The sequence below is a fragment of the Nomascus leucogenys genome, chromosome 16, assembly GCF_006542625.1.
Source record: "Nomascus leucogenys isolate Asia chromosome 16, Asia_NLE_v1, whole genome shotgun sequence".
NCBI lineage: Eukaryota > Metazoa > Chordata > Mammalia > Primates > Hylobatidae > Nomascus > Nomascus leucogenys.
This window is the reverse complement of record NC_044396.1, coordinates 42,507,639-42,527,134: the sequence shown is the minus strand read 5'-3', so window position 1 is coordinate 42,527,134 and position 19,496 is coordinate 42,507,639. Positions and strand designations below refer to the sequence as shown.

At 39.1% G+C, this 19,496-nt stretch overlaps 1 protein-coding gene across 2 annotated transcripts in view; it reads left to right on the top strand.

Annotated features, from left to right (window-relative positions):
- ATP6V1H (ATPase H+ transporting V1 subunit H) overlaps positions 1-19,496 on the top strand; it is a 145,584-nt gene that overhangs the window by 75,426 nt on the left and 50,662 nt on the right. The window lies entirely within an intron of this gene.

Sequence of the window (19,496 nt, the reverse complement as noted above, 5' to 3'; positions counted from 1 at the left end):
ATAGCAGCATGATTTATAGTCCTTTGGGTATATACCCAGTAATGGGATGGCTGGGTCAAATGGTATTTCTAGTTCTAGATCCCTGAGGAATCGCCACACTGACTTCCACAATGGTTGAACTAGTTTACAGTCCCACCAACAGTGTAAAAGTGTTCCTATTTCTCCACATCCTCTCCAGCACCTGTTGTTTCCTGATTTTTTAATGATGGCCATTCTAACTGGTGTGAGATGGTATCTCACTGTGGTTTTGATTTGCATTTCTCTGATGGCCAGTGATGATGAGCATTTCTTCATGTGTTTTTTGGCTGCATAAATGTCTTCTTTTGAGAAGTGTCTGTTCATGTCCTCTGCCCACTTTTTGATGGGGTTGTTTGTTTTTTTCTTGTAAATTTGTTTGAGTTCATTGTAGATTCTGGATATTAGCCCTTTGTCAGATGAGTAGGTTGCAAAAATTTTCTCCCATTCTGTAGGTTGCCTGTTCACTCTGATGATAGTTTCTTTTGCTGTGCAGAAGCTCTTTAGTTTAATGAGATCCCATTTGTCGATTTTGGCTTTTGTTGCCATTGCTTTTGGTGTTTTAGACATGAAGTCCTTGCCCACGCCTATGTCCTGAATGGTATTGCCTAGGTTTTCTTGTAGGATTTTAATGGTTTTAGGTCTAACATGTAAGTCTTTAATCCATCTTGAATTAATTTTTGTATAAGGTGTAAGGAAGGGATCCAGTTTCAGCTTTCTACATATGGCTAGCCAGTTTTCCCAGCACCATTTATTAAATAGGGAATCCTTTCCCCATTTCTTGTTTTTGTCAGGTTTGTCAAAGATCAGATAGTTGTAGATATGCGGCATCATTTCTGAGGGCTCTGTTCTGTTCCATTGATCTATGTCTCTGTTGTGGTACCAGTACCATGCTGTTTTGGTTACTGTAGCCTTGTAGTATAGTTTAAAGTCAGGTAGCGTGATGCCTCCAGCTTTGTTCTTTTGGCTTAGGATTGACTTGGCGATGCGGGCTCTTTTTTGGTTCCATATGAACTTTAAAGTAGTTTTTTCCAATTCTGTGAAGAAAGTCATTGGTAGCTTGATGGGGATGGCATTGAATCTATAAATTACCTTGGGCAGTATGGCCATTTTCACGATATTGATTCTTCCAACCCATGAGCATGGAATGTTCTTCCATTTGTTTGTATCCTCTTTTATTTCATTGAGCAGTGGTTTGTAGTTCTCCTTGAAGAGGTCCTTCACATCCCTTGTAAGTTGGATTCCTAGGTATTTTATTCTCTTTGAAGCAATTGTGAATGGGATTTCACTCATGATTTGGCTCTCTGTTTGTCTGTGATTGGTGTACAAGAATGCTTGTGATTTTTGTACATTAATTTTGTATCCTGAGACTTTGCTGAAGTTGCTAATCAGCTTAAGGAGATTTTGGGCTGAGACAATGGGGTTTTCTAGATATACAATCATGTCATCTGCAAACAGGGATAATTTGACTTCCTCTTTTCCTAATTGAATACCCTTTATTTCCTTCTCCTGCCTGATTGCTCTGGCCAGAACTTCCAGCACTATGTTGAATAGGAGCGGTGAGAGAGGGCATCCCTGTCTTGTGCCAGTTTTCAGAGGGAATGCTTCCAGTTTTTGCACATTCAGTATGATATTGGCTGTGGGTTTGTCATAGATAGCTGTTATTATTTTGAGATACGTCCCATCAATACCTAATTTATTGAGAGTTTTTAGCATGAAGGGTTGTTGAATTTTGTCAAAGGCCTTTTCTGCATCTATTGAGATAATCATGTGGTTTTTGTCTTTGGTTCTGTTTATATGCTGGATTACATTTATTGATTTTCGTATGTTGAACCAGCCTTGCATCCCAGGGATGAAGCCCACTTGATGGTGGTGGATAAGCTTTTTGATGTGCTGCTGGATTCGGTTTGCCAGTATTTTATTGAGGATTTTTGCATCAATGTTCATCAAGGATATTGGTCTGAAATTCTCTTTTTTGGTTAAGTCTCTGCCAGGTTTTGGTATCAGGATGATGCTGGCTTCGTAAAATGTGTTAGGGAGGATTCCCTCTTTTTCTATCGATTGGAATAGTTTCAGAAGGAATGGTACCAGTTCCTCCTTGTACCTCTGGTAGAATTCAGCTGTGAATCCATCAGGTCCTGGGCTCTTTTTTGTTGGTAAGCTATTGATTATTGCCACAATTTCAGAACCTGTTACTGGTCTATTCAGGGATTCAACTTCTTCCTGGTTTAGTCTTGGGAGGGTGTATTTGTCGAGGAATTTATCCATTTCTTCTAGATTTTCTAGTTTATTTGCATAGAGGTGTTTGTAGTATTCTCTGATGGTAGATTGTATTTCTGTGGGATCGGTGGTGATATCCCCTTTTTCGTTTTTTATTGCATCTATTTGATTCTTCTCTCTTTTCTTCTTTATTAGTCTTGCTAGCAGTCCATCAATTTTGTTGATCCTTTCAAAAAACCAGCTCCTGGATTCATTAATTTTTTGAAGGGTTTTTTGTGTCTCTATTTCCTTCAGTTCTGCTCTGATTTTAGTTATTTCTAGCCTTCTGCTAGCTTTTGAATGTGTTTGCTCTTGCTTTTCTAGTTCTTTTAATTGTGATGTTAGGGTGTCAATTTTGGATCTTTCCTCCTTTCTCTTGTGGGCATTTAGTGCTATAAATTTCCCTCTACACACTGCTTTGAATGTGTCCCAGAGATTCTGGTATGTTGTGTCTTTGTTCTCGTTGGTTTCAAAGAACATCTTTATTTCTGCCTTCATTTCATTATGTACCCAATAGTCATTCAGGAGCAGGTTGTTCAGTTTCCATGTAGTTGAGCGGTTTTGAGTGAGTTTCTTAATCCTGAGTTCTAGTTTGATTGCACTGTGGTCTGAGAGACAGTTTGTTATAATTTCTGTTCTTTTACATTTGCTGAGGAGAGCTTTACTTCCAACTGTGTGGTCAATTTTGGAATAGGTGTGGTGTGGTGCTGAAAAAAATGTATATTCTGTTGACTTGGGGTGGAGAGTTCTGTAGATGTCTATTAGGTCCACTTTATGTAGAGCTGAGTTCAATTCCTGAATATCCTTGTTAACTTTCTGTCTCGTTGATCTGTCTAATGCTGACAGTGGGGTATTAAAATCTCCCATTATTATTGTGTGGGAGTTTAAGTCCCTTTGTAGGTCACTCAGGACTTGCTTTATGAATCTGGGTGCTCCTGTGTTGGGTGCATATATATTTAGGATAGTTAGCTCTTCTTGTTGAATTGATCCCTTTACCATTATGTAATGGCCTTCTTTGTCTCTTTTGATCTTTGTTGGTTTAAAGTCTATTTTATCAGAGACTAGGATTGCAACCCCTGCCTTTTTTTGATTTCCAGTTGCTTTATAGATCTTCCTCCATCCCTTTATTTTGAATCTATGTGTGTCTCTGCACGTGAGATGGGTTTCCTGAATACAGCACACTGATGGGTCCTGACTCCTTATCCAGTTTGCCAGTCTGTGTCTTTTGATTGGAGCATTTAGCCCATTTACATTTAACGTTAATATTGTTATGTGTGAATCTGATCCTGTCATTATGATGTTAGTTGGTTATTTTGCTCGTTAGTTGCTATACTTTCTTCCTAACCTCGATGGTCTTTACAGTTTGGCATGTTTTTGCAGTGGCTGGTGCCGGTTGTTCCTTTCCATGTTTAGTGCTTCCTTCAGGAGCTCTTTTAGGGCAGGCCTGGTGGTGACAAAATCACTCAGCGTTTGCTTATCTGTAAAGTATTTTATTTCTCCTTCACTTATGAAGCTTAGTTTGGCGGGATAGGAAATTCTGGGTTGAAAATTCTTTTCTTTAAGAATGGTGAATATCGGCCCCCACTCTCTTCTGGCTTGTAGAGTTTCTGCTGAGAGATCAGCTGTTAGTCTGATGGGCTTCCCTTTGTGGGTAACCCGACCTTTCTCTCTGGCTGCCCTTAACATTTTTTCTTTCATTTCAACTTTGGTGAATCTGACAATTATGTGTCTTGGAGTTGCCCTTCTCGAGGAGTATCTTTGTGGCGTTCTCTGTATTTCCTGAATCTGAATGCTGGCCTGCCTTGCTAGATTGGGGAAGTTCTCCTGGATAATATCTTGCAGAGTGTTTTCCAACTTGGTTCCATTCTCCCCATCATTTTCAGGTACACCAATCAGACGTAGGTTTGGTCTTTTCACATAGTCTGAAATTTCTTGGAGGCTTTGTTCATTTCTTTTTATTCTTTTTTCTCTAAACTTCCCTTCTCTCTTCATTTCATTCAGTTCATCTTCCATCAGCGATACCCTTTCTTCCAGTTGATCGCATCTGCTACTGAGGCTTCTGCAATCTTCGCGTAGTTCTCGAAACTTGGCTTTCAGCTCCATCAGCTCCTTGAAGCCCTTCTCTCCATTGGTTATTCTAGTTATCCATTCTTCTAATTTTTTTTCAAAGTTTTTAACTTCTTTGCTATTGTTTTGAATTTCCTCTCATAGCTCAGAGTAGTTTGATCGTCTGAAGCCTTCTTCTCTCAACTCATCAGAGTCATCCTCCATCCAGCTTTGTTCTGTTGCTGGTGAGGAACTGCGTTCCTTTGGAGGAGGAGAGGTGCTCTGTTTTTTAGAGTTTCCAGTTTTTGTGCTCTGTTTTTTCCCCATCTTTGTGGTTTTATGTACTTTTTGTCTTTGATGATGGTGATGTACAGATGGGTTTTTGGTGTGGATGTCCTTTCTGTTTGTTAGTTTTCCTTCTACCAGACAGGACCCTCAGCTGCAGGTCTGTTGGAGTTTACTAGAGGTCCACTCCAGACCCTGTTTGGCTGGGTGTCAGCAGCGGTGGCTGCAGAACAGCGGATTTTCGTGAGACCACAAATACAGCTGTCTGATAGTTCCTCTGAAAGTTTTGTCTCAGAGGAGTACCTGGTTGAATGAGGTGTCAGTCTGTCCCTACTGGGGGGGGTGCCTCCCAGTTAGGCTGCTCAGGGGTGAGGGACCCACTTTAGGAGGCAGTCTGTCCGTTCTCAGATCTCCAGCTGCGTGCTGGGAGAAGCATTACTCTCTTCAAAGATGTCAGTCAGACAGGGACATTTAAGTCTGTGGAGGTTCTTGCTGAGTTTTTGTTTGTCTGTGCCCTGCCCCCAGAGGTGGAGCCTACAGAGGCAGGCAGGCCTCCTTGAGCTGTGGTGGGCTCCACCCAGTTCGAGCTTCCTGGCTGCTTTGTTTACCTAAGCAAGCCTGGGCAATGGTGGGCGCCCCTCCCCCGGCCTCGCTGCCGCCTTGCAGCTTGATCTCAGACTGCTGTGCTAGCAATCAGCGAGACTCCGTGGGCATAGGACCCTCCGAGCCAGGTGCGGGACACAATCTCCTAGTGTGCCGTTTTCCAGGCCCGTTGGAAAAGCGCAGTATTAGGATGGGACTGACCCGATATTCCAGGTGCCGTCTGCTTCCCCTTTCTTTGACTAGGAAAGGGAACTCCCTGACCCCTTGCGCTTCCCGAGTGAGGCAATGCCTCGCCCTGCTTCGGCTCGCGCACAGTGCGCTTCACCGACTGTCCTGCGCCCACTGTTAGGCACTCCCTAGTGAGATGAAACCGGTACCTCAAGCAGAAATGCAGAAATCACCCGTCTTCTGTGTCGCTGGGGCTGGGAGCTGGAGATCGGAGCTGTTCCTATTCGGCCATCTTGGCTCCACCCCAACTTCTTTCTTTTGCATGTGGCTGTCCAGTTGTCCTAAGTACTATTTGTTGAAAAGACTATTCTTTACCCATTGAATTATCTTGGCATCCTTGTTGAAAATCAGTTGACTATAGACATGGGTTTATTTCTGAACTCTCTGTTGGTCAGTAAGATTACTGTGATAGCAGTACCACACTGTTTTGATTGCAGTTGCTTTATAGTCAGTTTGGAAAACAGGAAGTGTGACTCTTCTACCTTTTTTCTTTTTATAAAAAAAAATAAATGAGTGTATCTTTATTTAATGAGTCTCTAATTGGTAGATATTTTAAATTGTTACTAGAGTTTGCTGTCACACACACTGTGAGAATTACTAATATATACTACAACTTTTAAAATAGACTTTAATTTTTAGAACAATTTTAGATTCACAGAAAAATTGAGCAAAAAGGACAGTGCTTTCATATGCTACCTCTACCTCCGCCAACACAGTTTCCTGTTTCTAACGTCCTGTTTTTAGCATTAGTGTGGTACATTTGTTACAATTGATGAACTAATATTGATATGTTATTATTAAGTAAAGTTCATACATAGTTTGCATTAGGATTCACTCTTTGTATTGTGGTTTCCTCATTATGAACTTTTCAACTTTGTGTATAGCTCTGTGGGTTTTGACAAGACTATCTTTGTGCTCCAATGAATTGCCCTTGCTCTGTTGTCAAAATATCAGTTGACTTTATTTGTGTGGGTCTATTTCTGGGCTCTCTGTTATGTTTCAGCGATCTATTTGTCTATTCTTTTACCAATACCACATTCTTTTGAGTACTGTGGCTTTATAGTAAATCTTGAAGTTGGTAGTGTCAGTCCTCTGACTTTGTTGTTCTTTAATATTGTGCTGGCCATTCTGAGTCTTTTGCTTTTCCGTAACTTTAGAATATATGGAAACAAACTTTAGTTTGTCAGTATCTACAAAATAACTTGCCGGGATTTTGATTGGGATTGCGTTGAATCTGTAAATCAAGTTGGGAACAGTTGATATCTTGACAGTAGAGTCTTTCTGCTTGTGAACATGGAATATCTGTTTATTTGTTTCCGTTTTCTTTGATTTCTTTCATTTGGCTTTTGTTTTCCTCTTATAGATCTTGCACGTATTTTGTTACATTTATACCTAAGTATTTCTCTTTCTTTCTTTTTTTTTTTGTGCTAATGCTAATGGTCTTGTGTGTGTGTGTGTGTGTGTGTGTGTGTGTGTGTGTGTGTGGTTGTTGTTGTTGTCCACCCCACCCCCACCCCACCCCCCCGCCTTTTTTTTTTTTTTGAGACAGAGTCTCACTCTGTTGTCCAGGCTGGAGTGCAATGGCGCAATCTCGGCTTACTGCAGCCTCTGCCTCCCGGGTGCAAGATTCTCCAGCCTCAGCCTCCTGAGTAGCTGGGATTACAGGCACGCACCACCATGCCCAGCTCATTTTTGTATTTTTAGTAGAGACAGGGTTTCACCATGTTGGCCAGGCTGGTCTCTCACTCTTGACCTTGTGATCTGCCCACCTCAGCCTCCCAAAGTCCTGGGATTACAGGCAGGAGCCACCATGCCTGGCCTTTAACCAACCCCCTTTTTAAGAGGCAGAATCTAGCTCTGTCACCCAGACTGGAGTGAAGTGTTACGATCATAGCTAACTGTAACATCAAGCTCCTGGGCTCAAGGGATCCTCCCATCTCAGCCTCTTGAACAGCTAGGACTACAAGCACATAGCACCATGCCCGGCTATTTTTTTTTTTTTTTAAATTTTTATGGAGATGGGATGTCACTCTGTTGCCCAGGTTGGCCTCGAACTCCTGGCCTCACAGCAGTCCTCCCATCTCTGCCTTCCAAAATGCTAGGATTATAGGCATGAGCCACCATCCTTGGCCTAGTGCTGTGTTTTTAATTTGAAATTCCAATTGTTCAGAGATAGTGTATGGGAAAACAACTGACTCATAGATTTACCTTGTATCCTGCGACTTTGCTGTAATTATTTCTTTTATTTCCTTTTTTGTCTTATTACACTTAATGATACTTCCAATATGATGGTGAATAGAGTGATGAGAGGGTACATCCTTGCCTTGCTTCTGATCTTAGGGAGGAAAGCATCTAGTTTCTCATTATTCAGTATGATATTAACTATAGATTTTTTTTTTTGCACACCATCTTTATCTGATAAAGTTGAGAATGTTTCTTTCTATTCCTAATTTGCTGAGAGTTTTTATTATGAATGGATGTTGAATTTGTCAAATAATTTTCCTGACTCTATTGATATGATTTTTCTTTTTTAGCCTGTTGGTGTGATGGGTTACATTAATTGATTCTCAAATATTACCCTAGCCTTGCATACCCGGACTCAATCCTGTTTGGTCATAGTTTATAATTTGTTTTATATGCTATTAGATTTGATTTGCCAATATTTTTGTTGAGGATTTTTGCATCTATGTTCATGAGAGATAGTGCTCTGTAAATTTCTTTTCTTGTGATGTCTTTTTCTGATTTTGGGATTATGGTAATGTTGGTCTCATAAAATGAGTTAAGAGATGTTCCCTCTACTTCTTTTTCTGGAAGAGACTGCAGAGAATTGGTATTGTTTTCTTTACCAGTGAGAACTTGTGGGCCTGTTGCTTTCTGTTTTGTAAGGTTATTAATTACTCATTTCTTTAATAGATATAGGCCTATTCAGATTATCCACTTCTGCTTAGGTGAGCACTGTGAAGGCTACGTAACTTCCATAAGACTGGACTCCTTGGGGTTTTTATTTCTCTAGGTAGTTCTTGTTCAGTCTTTAGCAATTAGTCAGTTACCCTCTACGTGTTTCTACCAGTTGATAGATCCAGCAGCAGTTTCTGCTCCCAATAAGCGTTGATTTTCTGTCACCCATCTCTCTAGCTTCCAGGGAGATGGTTTGTCCTGGGACTTCAGTTCTCTGATGGATCCTGATGGATCAAAGAAGACTCGTTTTATTCAGCATTTTTTTTTTTTTCCTGCTGTGAGGATTGGAGTGATGATTTCCAAGCTCTTTACATGCTGTACCAGAAACCGGAAGTCTGCTCTTTTGTTTCCAAGATGATTTTGGCTATTCTGGGTCCCTTAACATTTTATATGAATTTGAGAATCACCTTGTTAAAATGTACAAAGAACCCAGTTTGGACTCTAATAGGGATTCTGTTGAAGCTGTAAATCAGTTTGGGGAATATTCAGATCCATGAACCTGGGATGTTTTCTGATTTGTTTAGATCATATTTAATTTCTTTCAACAGTGTTTTGTAGATTTCAGAATATAAGTTTTGCATGTCTTTTGTTAAATTTATTTCTAAATATTTTGTCCTTTTGATGCTATTGTAAATGAAGTTTTCTTCTTTTTCAATTATTTATTGCAAATTTATAGAAAAACAATTGAGTTTTGTAGATTGCCCTTATAAAACCTTTGTCTTTATTGGATTCCTTTGCATCATCTGTCTGCTGCTGGCCCTTGAAAATGCAGGAATTAGGGATGCTGTCCCTCCTCCCCCACAGTCAAAAAGCCATGTATAATTTTTAGCTTCCCCAAAACTTAACTACTAAAAACTTCCTGTTAACTAGAAGCCTCACTGATAACAAAACAGTTGATTAACACATATTTTGAATGTTACATGTATTATATGCTGTATTCTTACAATAAAGTAAACTAGAGAAAAAATGTTATTAAGAAAATCATAAGAAAGAGAAGATATATTTACTATCCATTAAGTGGAAGTGGATCATTGTAAAGGTCTTCATCCTCCTCGTTGTCATGTTGAGTAAGCTGAGAAAGAGAAGATGTTGGTGTTGCTGTTTCAGGGGTGGCAAAGGTGTAAGAAAATCCATGTGTAAGTGGACAGTTCAGATTTGTGCTGTTCAATGTGCAACTGTACAAGATTATGTCATCTGTGAATACAGTTTTACTTCTCACTTTTTCAATCTGAGTGCCTTTTATTTCTGTTTTTTGCCCAATTGCCCTGGTTAGAACCTCTCCTATGCAAATATCTTTATGAATTCTTTGTTCTATTCCATCATCTATTTATCTGTTCTTACCCTAATACTATGTTATATTAATTGCTGTTAATTATTTTCTGTCTTGGTGTCTGATAGTATGAGCATGCCTGTTCTTCCAAGGTGTCTTGGTGCTTTCTGGACTCCTGCATTTCTGTATGCATTTTAGAATCAGCTTGTCAAACAAATGGTTTGACGGGTATTTCAATTGGGATTGAAGCCATAGTTTATTCTAGGGGGAATTGATATTATTTTAATTTGGAAGGAGGGTCCTCCAATCCATGAACATGGTAGTATATCCCTTCATTTATGTAGGATTTCCTTTGGATAATGTTACGCTCTTGTCTTTCATTAAATTTATTCCTTTGTGTATGATTTTTTTTTTAGTGTTCCTATAGATCTTGCATTACAGTTTTTCACCGTCTACCTCAACTTCAATGGAACTTTTTGCGATGATAGAAGTAGTTTATATCTGTGCTGCTCAGTACAATAGTTTGTCACTAAAGAGCACTGGAAATGTTCTTGGTAACTGAGAAACTAAATTTTTATCAATTTAACTTTAAAACAAACCACATGTGGCTAGTGGTTGTCATATGAGGCAGCAAAGTTTGAGTCTGGTATCTAAAAATGCTGGTATAAATAGTTCTGTGTTGTAAATCAGGTTGCTCCTTGGCTTACCTCCCTGCCACCTTGGTATTTGGTTTTCTCATGTTTAACATTTGTTCTTCTGACTTTCCGCTTCAATATTTTATTGTTTTTGTTTCATTTCCCATTTTGTCCTTCCTTATAGATTTATACTTTTAAGAAATCCTCTTATTGTCATTTAAATGAGGCATCCAGATGGAGCATTTTTAGGTCTACCTATCTCTGATGTTTAGACTCCATTTTCTGTGTATTACTGAAAATGATACATTATTCTCATTTAAACAAAATGGCAAATCAAAGTGAGTGGTTGATGTCAGAAAGATTGACAGAATAGGAAGTGGGAAGGAGTGGATTAGTTTTTCATTGTTACCTTATGACTGAGTTTTAACAACAGAGAGCTTGGAGTTTCTTTTTAAATCTAGTGTTTAGAAAACTTGAATATAATGGTGGGGAACGTTTTACAAGTTATTACAAAAGCATTATGTGTATCTTTATTATGATACACTTAAAGAGACTTTGGAAAAGGGTACTTTCTATTTTCTGGTGTTAGGTTTTAATTTTTGTGGCTTCTTCAGATTACTCCTTTTACCTTTGTATGACACTGTGATTTTTCTGAATAACCAAGAACAGTGGTATATGGTATTTTTCTTTTCTTTTTTTTTTGAGACGGAGTCTCACTCTGTTGCCCAGGCTGGAGTGCAGTGGCATGATCTCGGCTCACTGCAAGCTCCACCTCCTGGGTTCACGCCATTCTCCTGCCTCAGCCTCCCGAGTACCTACCTGGGACTACAGGTGCCCGCCACCACGCCCGGCTAATTTTTTCTGTTTTATAGTAGAGACAGGGTTTCACCGTGTTAGCCAGGATGGTCTCGATCTCCTGACCTCGTGATCTGCCCACCTCGGCCTCCCAAAGTGCTGGGATTACAGGCGTGAGCCACTGCACCTGGCTGGTATATGGTATTTTTCTTTTATGTTTATATGATGATGAGAAATTTGAAATTATTGTTTGTTTGTCTTTAGTTTTTATTCTTGGAGGAACCAAACTCTGTGAAATATTTTAAAGAGGTTTCTTCTGAGCCCATATGAGTGACCACCATCTTGGGAAAAACAGTCTTAAGGAGCCCTGAGAAAGTGTAGCTGATTTCTGTTTTGCATTAATGGTGGCCAGTTGTGCCTAAACTCCAAAAGGGAAGGGGTATTATGAGTTTTGTCTGATCTCTCTTCCTATCATAGCCTGAAACTCAGTTTTTGAGATTTCTCTGGGGTCCCCTTGGCCAAGAAGGGAGTCTGTTCTGTCAGTGGGGTTGTTACCAGTTGTGAATCTGTATGGGTCTGCAGCAACTTGATCCTTGCCTCCTTGGAGGAAATAATTCTGCTGAGGGGCAGAAATAGGTTTAAGGCAGAGTGAGAGACCAGGGCAAGTTTTAGAGCAGAAGTGAAGGCTTATTAAAAAAGTTTTAGAGCAGGAATGAAAGGAAATAAAGTACATTTGGAAGAGGGCCAAGTGGGTGACTTGGAAGATCCAAGTGCCCTGTTCTGCCCTTTACTTGGGTTTTTATACATTGGCATGGTTCCAGGGTTTCTATTTCTCCTCCCTCGATGTTTCCCTTGGGCTGGGCTGTCATGTTCAGTGTTCTGCCAGCACTTGGGAGGGGCCACATGCACAGTATGTTTACTGAAGTTGGGTGCGTGCTCACTTGAGGCATTTTTCCCTTATCGGTTGAGCATTCCTAGAGGAAGGTCATATACCGGTTAAACTCTGCCACTTTGTACCTTAGTAGGCATGCTTGAGCCTGCCCACCCCACTCTTGAGATATTATTGGGAAGCTGCTGATCACCAGCTTCAGATATTTTCTGTCTGTTGAGAGACTCTTTCCCTGGCGCCAGCTGCAACCAATTAACCTGATGGTCACCTGACATTCTTTACATTCTTATAAATTATCTGCATGAGATGAATGACAGGTACTAGTGCTGCCCAATAAGACAGATCTGGATGAAATCTTTATTTTATTCTGCTGTTTAAAAAGCACCATGCATACTGGTCTTCCTTTTATCTGTGGATAACCACACTTACGTCGGGTAATTCCAGACTTAGCAAGTATATAAGTTAATTTTTCCCTCTCGCTTTTGAAGTATACAGAAAATACCTTGTAGCTTGTATGTTAGTAGTTTTGAAATAAATATATATTTTGAGTAAGAAAATATTCTGAAATATAAGAAGCCATGGAGATAGAAGAAAAGCAAAAGCTGAGAGAGAAAACAAGTTTCTAAAACTGAGGGAAAACACTGGGAAAGAGATTGAACATATTTGTTGAGTGATCAATTAGAATAATAATGTAAATTCTAATTTGATTTGAACAGATGCTTTTCAAGATTACATTTCTAGCTAATGTCGAGGCAGAATTCACATTTGGTCTAACTGCAGAGCTGTGGTGTGTTGCTGCCAGGATCCATTGGACTATTTGATAGAATCATGGGTTGTGGTTAATGTGGCAATAGAGGTTTGGATTGTGATTGATGAATCTATTGTTGACTTAACTGTATTCGGAGACATCTTGGAGGGAACTCTCTCATTGCGTACCATAAAATCTCTTTTTTTGAACCTGTTCTTTTGAACATTTTAGTTGATGATTTGACACAGAAATAGCATGCTCAGCAGGTTTACAGCTAATAATACAAAGATGTTTTCATTGTTGCTGAAGATATTCAGTGGACTTAATGGTCCTGAAGGGTAGCAATTAAAATCATGTCCACATTTTGCAGATTTGACTAGAAAGTCTGTGATTCCTTCCAGTTCTAACATTATCTGACTCTAAGGCTGTGCTTCTCAAATGTTAATGGAGATCTTGTTAAAATGCAGATTCTAATTCAGTAGTCCTAGATTAGGTCTGTGATCAGCATTTCTAAGTAACCAGGTGATGCCCATGCTGCTGGTGTGTACACCGTATTTTGGGTATCATGGTCTCAGCCATATGGAGAATGGCTTACGTCACTGAGAATAGTTTAAGGCAGGGATTGGCAACGTGATTTGGTAAAGACCCAGGTAGTAAATATTTTAGACTTTTGGAGCCATTTTGTTTCTGTCCCAAATCACTCAACTCGCCATTGCAGTGCCAGCTATGGGCACCAAGTAAACTAATGAGCCTGGCTGTATTCCAGTAAAACATTTACAAAAACAGATGGCATCTGGGTTGGACTTGAGCTGTTATTTCCTGACTTCTGGTTTGATGTATTCAGAATGTCAGTCTTGAATAATGAAATTCAGAAAATAAGATTAAATACAGAGATTGTTCAAGCTCAAAGCTTGAAGATGGCTACCTGGGAGCATAGATTTAACTTGCCTTGAATATACACTCCAATTAGTAGCAGTTACAAGTGGGCTTTTAAAGGAAAAAGAAGAGGCACTTCCTAAGTCATTTGCCAAGAATTTACATTAAAATGACATTAACTGTTGATTAGCTGTATATTGATCTTTGTATCACAAATTCCAGGAACACGAGAGTAATGAGTGGGATTGTTAGGGACAAAATGCCTTTAAATAATTGCCGTTGGACCCACACTCTTGTCTCTGGGTGTGAAAAATTTTATGTATTTCACATAGCTCTGACGACTCTGAGCTATTTTTCTTTTCTTGAGATCAAATGGTATATTTTAAATAATTTTCATTAATGTAATTTGCTTATAATTTCATAAAATTTCTTAATATTTAAATTATTGAAATAAAAACAAGTATTTTTTTGAAATTATCAAAATGTTTCAGTTGAATTAAATTTAATTTAATTTTAGAATAATTTGCAAGTTAGCCTTTTAAAAACACACATAGTTTGAAATGTTAAAAATATAAATAGATATATGAAAAACTGAATATGTCTTGTTTCATCTTGAAGGCAGAGAGAACTAAAGTGGAAAGGTTTCTTCACTGCTCTTCAATCTCAGACTCTTCCTGAGGAGGAACTAGGGTCAGCAGGCCATAGTCTTTCGGTGCCTAGACATACCTTACCTACATCTTTATATACCTTTACTTATACATGTTATCAGACTAAATGTATTAATTTTTGACCTGTCATTTTTACTTCCTATGGCTTGAAGTCATTTAACATGACTATCTTTTTTTAATCCAATTTTTATTTTTATTTTATTTTATTTTATTTTTATTTTATTTTATTATTGTACTTTAGGTTTTAGGGTACATGTGCACAACGTGCAGGTTTGTTACATATGTATCCATGTGCCATGTTGGTTTGCTGCACCCATTAACTCGTCATTTAGCATTAGGTATATCTCCCAATGCTGTCCCTCCCCCCTCGCCCCACCCCACAACAGTCCCTGGAGTGTGATGTTCCCCTTCCTGTGTCCATGAGTAATCATTGTTCAATTCCCACCTATGAGTGAGAACATGCGGTGTTTGGTTTTTTGTCCTTGCGATAGTTTACTGAGAATGATGTTTTCCAGTTTCATCCATGTCCCTACAAAAGACATGAACTCATCATTTTTTATGGCTGCATAGTATTCCATGGTGTATATGTGCCACGTTTTCTTAATCCAGTCTATTGTTGTTGGACATTTGTGTTGGTTCCAAGTCTTTGCTATTGTGCATAGTGCCGCAATAAACATACGTGTGCATATGTCTTTATAGCAGCATGATTTATAGACCTTTGGGTATATACCCAGTAATGGGATGGCTGGGTCAAATGGTATTTCTAGTTCCAGATCACTGAGGAATCGCCACACTGACTTCCACAATGGTTGAACTAGTTTACAGTCCCACCAACACTGTAAAAGTGTTCCTATTTTTCCATATCCTCTCCAGCACCAGTTGTTTCCTGACTTTTTAATGATGGCCATTCTAACTGGTGTGAGACGGTATCTCATTGTGGTTTTGATTTGCATTTCTCTGATGGCCAGTGATGATGAGCATTTTTTCATGTGTTTTTTGGCTGCACAAATGTCTTCTTTTGAGAAGTGTCTGTTCATGTCCTTTGCCCACTTTTTGATGGGGTTGTTTGTTTTTTTCTTGTAAATTTGTTTGAGTTCATTGTAGATTCTGGATATTAGCCCTTTGTCAGATGAGTAGATTGCAAAAATTTTCTCCCATTCTGTAGGTTGCCTGTTCACTCTGATGGTAGTTTCTTTTGCTGTGCAGAAGCTCTTTAGTTTAATTAGATCCCATTTGTCAATTTTGGCTTTTGTTGCCATTGCTTTTGGTGTTTTTTTTTTTTTTTTTTTCTTGGAAGTTATTTATTTATTTTTTTTATTTTTTATTTATTTATTTTTTATCTATTTTTTTTTATTATACTTTAGGGTTTTAGGGTACATGTGCACAATGTGCAGGTTTGTTACATATGTATCCATGTGCCATGTTGATTTCCTGCACCCATTAACTCGTCATTTAGCATTAGGTGTATCTCCTAATGCTGTCCCTCCCCCCTCCCCCCACCCCACAACAGTCCCCGGAGTGTGATGTTCCCCTTCCTGTGTCCATGAGTTCTCATTGTTCAATTCCCACCTATGAGTGAGAACATGCGGTGTTTGGTTTTTTGTCCTTGTGATAGTTTACTGAGAATGATGTTTTCCAGTTTCATCCATGTCCCTACAAAGGACACGAACTCATCATTTTTTATGGCTGCATAGTATTCCATGGTGTATATGTGCCACATTTTCTTAATCCAGTCTATCGTTGTTGGACATTTGGGTTGGTTCCAACTCTTTGCTATTGTGAATAGTGCCGCAATAAACATACGTGTGCATGTGTCTTTATAGCAGCATGATTTATAGTCCTTTGGGTATATACCCAGTAATGGGATGGCTGGGTCAAATGGTGTTTCTAGTTCGAGATCCCTGAGGAATCGCCACACTGACTTCCACAATGGTTGAACTAGTTTACAGTCCCACCAACAGTGTAAAAGTGTTCCTATTTCTCCACATCCTCTCCAGCACCTGTTGTTTCCTGATTTTTTAATGATGGCCAGTCTAACTGGTGTGAGATGGTATCTCACTGTGGTTTTGATTTGCATTTCTCTGATGGCCAGTGATGATGAGCATTTTTTCATGTGTTTTTTGGCTGCACAAATGTCTTCTTTTGAGAAGTGTCTGTTCATGTCCTTTGCCCACTTTTTGATGGGGTTGTTTGTTTTTTTCTTGTAAATTTGTTTGAGTTCATTATAGATTCTGGATATTAGCCCTTTGTCAGATGAGTAGGTTGCAAAAATTTTCTCCCATTCTGTAGGTTGCCTGTTCATTCTGATGATAGTTTCTTTTGCTGCGCAGAAGCTCTTTAGTTTAATGAGATCCCATTTGTCGATTTTGGCTTTTGTTGCCATTGCTTTTGGTGTTTTAGACATGAAGTCCTTGCCCACGCCTATGTCCTGAATGGTATTGCCTAGGTTTTCTTCTAGGGTTTTTATGGTTTTAGGTCTAACATGTAAGTCTTTAATCCATCTTGAATTAATTTTTGTGTAAGGTGTAAAGAAGGGATCCAGTTGCAGCTTTCTACATATGGCTAGCCAGTTTTCCCAGCACCATTTATTAAATAGGGAATCCTTTTCCCATTTCTTGTTTTTGCCAGGTTTGTCAAAGATCAGATAGTTGTAGATATGCGGCATTATTTCTGAGGGCTCTGTTCTGTTCCATTGATCTATGTCTCTGTTTTGGTACCAGTACCATGCTGTTTTGGTTACTGTAGCCTTGTAGTATAGTTTGAAGTCAGGTAGCATGATGCCTCCAGCTTTGTTCTTTTGGCTTAGGATTGACTTGGCGATGCGGGCTCTTTTTTGGTTCCATATGAACTTTAAAGTAGTTTTTTCCAATTCTGCAAAGAAAGTCATTGGTAGCTTGATGGGGATGGCATTGAATCTATAAATTACCTTGGGCAGTATGGCCATTTTCACGATATTGATTCTTCCTACCCATGAGCATGGAATGTTCTTCCATTTGTTTGTATCCTCTTTTATTTCATTGAGCAGTGGTTTGTAGTTCTCCTTGAGGAGGTCCTTCACATCCCTTGTAAGTTGGATTCCTAGGTATTTTATTCTCTTTGAAGCAATTGTGAATGGGAGTTCACTCATGATTTGGCTCTCTGTTTGTCTGTGATTGGTGTACAAGAATGCTTGTGATTTTTGTGCATTGATTTTGTATCCTGAGACTTTGCTGAAGTTGCTAATCAGCTTAAGGAGATTTTGGGCTGAGACAATGGGGTTTTCTAGATACACAATCATGTCATCTGCAAACAGGGACAATTTGACTTCCTCTTTTCCTAATGGAATACCCTTTATTTCTTTCTCCTGCCTGATTGCTCTGGCCAGAACTTCCAGCACTATGTTGAATAGGAGCGGTGAGAGAGGGCATCCCTGTCTTGTGCCAGTTTTCAGAGGGAATGCTTCCAGTTTTTGCCCATTCAGTATGATATTTTCCATGGGTTGTCATAGATAGCTCTTATTATTTTGAGATACGTCCCATCAATACCTAATTTATTGAGAGTTTTTAGCATGAAGGTTGTTGAATTTTGTCAAAGGCCTTTTCTGCATCTATTGAGATAATCATGTGGTTTTTGTCTTTGGTTCTGTTTATATGCTGGATTACATTTATTGATTTTCGTATGTTGAACCAGCCTTGCATCCCGGGGATGAAGCCCACTTGATCGTGGTGTATAAGCTTTTTGATGTGCTGCTGGATTCGGTTTGCCGGTATTTTATTGAGGATTTTTGCGTCAATGTTCATCAAGGATATTGGTCTGAAATTCTCTTTTTTGGTTATGTCTCTGCCAGGCTTTGGTATCAGGATGATGCTGGCCTCATAAAATGTGTTAGGGAGGATTCCCTCTTTTTCTGTCGATTGGAATAGTTTCAGAAGGAATGGTACCAGTTTCTCTTTGTACCTCTGGTAGAATTCGGCTGTGAATCCATCAGGTCCTGAACTCTTTTTTGTTGGTAAGCTATTGATTATTGTCACAATTTCAGAGCCTGTTATTGGTCTGTTCAGAGATTCAGCTTCTTCCTGGTTTAGTCTTGGGAGGGTGTATTTGTCGAGCAATTTATCCGTTTCTTCTAGATTTTCTAGTTTATTTGCGTAGAGGTGTTTGTAGTATTCTCTGATGGTAGATTGTACTTCTGTGGGATCGGTGGTGATATCCCCTTTTTCATTTTTTATTGCGTCTATTTGATTCTTCTCTCTTTTCTTCTTTATTAGTCTTGCTAGCAGTCTATCAATTTTGTTGATCTTTTCAAAAAACCAGCTCCTGGATTCATTAATTTTTTGAAGAGTTTTTTGTGTCTCTATTTTCTTCAGTTCTGCTCTGATTTTAGTTATTTCTAGCCTTCTGCTAGCTTTTGAATGTGTTTGCTCTTGCTTTTCTAGTTCTTTTAATTGTGATGTTAGGGTGTCAATTTTGGATCTTTCCTGCTTTCTCTTATGGGCATTTAGTGCATAAATTTCCCTCTACACACTGCTTGGAATGTGTCCCAGAGATTCTGGTATGTTGTGTCTTTGTTCTCGTTGGTTTCAAAGAATATCTTTATTTCTGCCTTCATTTCATTATATACCCAGTACTCATTCAGGAGCACGTTGTTCAGTTTCCTTGTAGTTGAGTGGTTTTGAGTGAGTTTCTTAATCCTGAGTTCTAGTTTGATTGCACTGTGGTCTGAGAGACAGTTTGTTATAATTTCTGTTCCTTTACATTTGTTGAGGAGTGCTTTACTTCTAACTATGTGGTCAGTTTTGGAATAGGTGTGGTGTGATGCTGAAAAAAATGTATATTCTGTTTATTTGGGGTGGAGAGTTCTGTAGATGTCTATTAGGTCCACTTTGTGCAGAGCTCAGTTCAATTCCTGGATATCCTTGTTAACTTTCTGTCTCGTTGATCTGTCTAATGTTGACAGTGGGGTGTTAAAATCTCCCATTATTATTGTGTGGGAGTTTAAGTCCCTTTGTAGGTCGCTCAGGACTTGCTTTATGAATCTGGGTGCTCCTGTGTTGGGTGCATATATATTTAGGATAGTTAGCTCTTCTTGTTGAATTGATCCCTTTACCATTATGTAATGGCCTTCTTTGTCTCTTTTGATCTTTGTTGGTTTAAAGTCTATTTTATCAGAGACTAGGATTGCAACCCCTGCCTTTTTTTGTTTTCCATTTGCTTGATAGATCTTCCTCCATCCCTTTGTTTT